The sequence below is a fragment of the Myotis davidii genome, unplaced genomic scaffold, assembly GCF_000327345.1.
Source record: "Myotis davidii unplaced genomic scaffold, ASM32734v1 scaffold290, whole genome shotgun sequence".
Lineage (NCBI taxonomy): Eukaryota > Metazoa > Chordata > Mammalia > Chiroptera > Vespertilionidae > Myotis > Myotis davidii.
In genome coordinates, this window is record NW_006285049.1 from 604,612 (window position 1) to 607,123 (window position 2,512).

General features: G+C 50.0%; 1 protein-coding gene across 3 annotated transcripts in view; it reads left to right on the forward strand.

Moving 5' to 3' along the window:
• Positions 1 to 717: 717 nt before the first annotated feature.
• FMNL3 (formin like 3) overlaps positions 718 to 2,512 on the forward strand; it is a 54,241-nt gene continuing 52,446 nt past the window's right edge. For 2 of the 3 annotated variants that reach the window (XM_015558577.1, XM_015558578.1), the window contains exon 1: positions 718 to 887. The gene's annotated coding sequence lies outside the window, so the exon portion shown is untranslated. The remainder of the gene's footprint in view (positions 888 to 2,512) is intronic. The other variant, XM_006755457.2, reaches the window with a different exon arrangement.

The following is a 2,512-nucleotide window of genomic DNA, read 5'->3' on the forward strand; positions in this document are numbered from 1 at the left end:
TGGCCCACCCTTTCAGCCAGGGCTTCCGACAGACCCTGTCCCCCAGCGCCTTCCTGGAAGCCTCTGAGCAGCGCCGTCCGGCTGGCCCGTCAGCCCTTGGGGACCGAGGTCTCAGCCACTGGACACTTAGGAGGGGAGTCCCCAGCCCGGGACCGTCCCAGGATCCGGACTTCCTCCTCCTGCCCCCCACCCCCCTCCGGCTGCCCTTCTCACTTCTCCCCACTTCCCCGACGTGCTCCCCAGGCCCCTGAATTCTCATTCCTTCGCCTCTGGCTGGTGCGGGGAAAGTCAGAAGCTCGGGCCGGGCCACTCTTCAGCCTCAGTCAGGGCTCTCCGCCTGGGGAGGCTGCCTCTCGTGTTAATATGGAGGCTTTCCAGGGAGTGGGTCCCACTCCCAGCTCGGACCAGATGTTTGGGGGAGGTTACGGGGAACGGGGAGGGGACTGGCAGATCTTGAAGGAGGTGGAATAAAGAGTGATGCCATTCTACTCGTTTTCAGAACGGCCTGCAGGCATCCTGCAAAGTTAGAGCGGATTTGCCTAAAAGCGCTGAACATGTGGATAAGCCATTTCACTAGTGTATTTTTCCAATTGAAACAATACACAAACCTTCCTGCCTCCCTTCCCCCCCCCCCTGCTTTTTATGTTAAGCCCTAGTAGGCTGATTTGTGTTCTTTGCCTGTTCCTTTTTAGTCTTTCTGTAAGGTTCCCAGATGATCTGTACAGATGAGTTTTTAGAGCTGACTTTGGGGTTCCCCTTTGGTATGGGAGTTGGACATTGATTCCAGTGGCTCCGTGGATAGAGAGGATCGGAGCTGGTAGCACTGGGATGGAGCCAGAAATATGATGGAGCTAAAAATGAAGTTTTGGAGAAAGAAAGTGAACTAGGTGATGGAATATTTACTGACGGAGGTAAAATAAAGGACCCGGGGAAATAGTTCCCAGTTCCTCAAAGAACTCTCTAAGAGGCAGTGTTCATGCTGCTGTTACTGTTGGTATGACCCGAAGGGCTGACTTTGCCTTTGCCCATGAGAAGGGATAAGTTGTGGACTTAGCAGCCTTACTGGGTTTCATCTGCCTTGGAATGGGGAGATTAGATCTGTTGGCATCGGTGGAGCTGTCTGGAGATCCTGGTCTCTCTGATGGTGCAGAGCCTGACATCAGCCCACTGGCACCACAGCCAGATCAGAGAGCATCCATGGGGTGCTGAGGGGAAGCAGTGTTACTGGCACCTCTCTGCCCACAGCTTTGCAGAGGGCCAAAGGGACCTGGGCCATACATCCTGTGGCCCTCTGCCTTTCCCCATGCCTCCTAAGGGGTTGGGGTGAGTCAGTGATTACTAATGTGCTGTGGCCATCTCTGGGACTTGGTGCCCTTGAGAACAAGAGCTCAACTGTTGGGAAAAACAGTGGGAGGGAATCTACACGCCAGTGGGGGTGTGAAAACCCCCAGTGAGCTGACATGATGTAGCCTCTGAAATAGTAGAGAAAGAAAGAGAAAGAGGTGGACTGGGTAGGGGGCTGCCTTAGGTAGGGGCTGCCAGGCCGCTTGTTGTGAGAGCTCAGAACCAGAGTCAATCATGTCCTCATTGGAGCTTGGTTGATAAATTTGTTTAGTTGGCAAGTTGATGGCTTAATATCCACAAAATGCATTTGATTACTATCCAGAGCACCCAGAAAACCCAGGTTAATCAGGGAACTGGACCACCCACTTGCAAGCTTTCCTTTTGGTATAAAGTTTTGATTTGTTTCCTTGTGGCTTTTGTTTTGGTCTTGTTTCTGTGTGCCCGAGCTGCTGCTGATGGGGGTTGGAATAGGGCAGGCCAGGGCTAGTTAGCTGTCTTAAGAGAGAAGGGGGTTTTACCTCGCTTTTCTAACACAGGGAAATTGTGCTTTCTTGTGGACTTGAGTTCTCTAGGGGCTCTTAAATATCTCTTTTCCTCTGCTACTGAAACATGCCCTATATTACTATCCTTCAGGAACAATACTAGCTGTTGGCTGTTTGACCCTGGAATAGTCTCAGGTGTGTATTTCTTGAAATCAGGAGAAACAGAGTGTAGTAGAAAAAAACAGGGCTCATCTTAGCAATTGTCTTAACCAGTCTGAGCCACACCTATACATTTTATAGATTTACTTATCTGTAATTTGGAGCTAATAATACCCATACTATGGTATTGTGAAAAAAAGATGAGCCATATGTAAGGAGCTTGACACCTAGTAGATACTCAATATAGATTAGCTACTTTTTAAAAAAAAATTTTTAATATGTTTTTTAAAAATTGATTTGAGAGAGAGAGAGAGAGGGAGAGGGAGAGAAACATCGCTACATCCTGCCTGCCCTCTACTGGGGATCAAGCCCGCAACTCAGGCATGTGCCCTGACTGGGAATCCAACTGACGGCCTCTAGGTGCATGGCATGATGCTCACCCAACTGAGCCACACCAGCCAGGGCAGCTGCTTTTCTTGCTTATGTCAGACAATCAAGACAAGAGTCAGACAAGCTGCTCCTTTTTC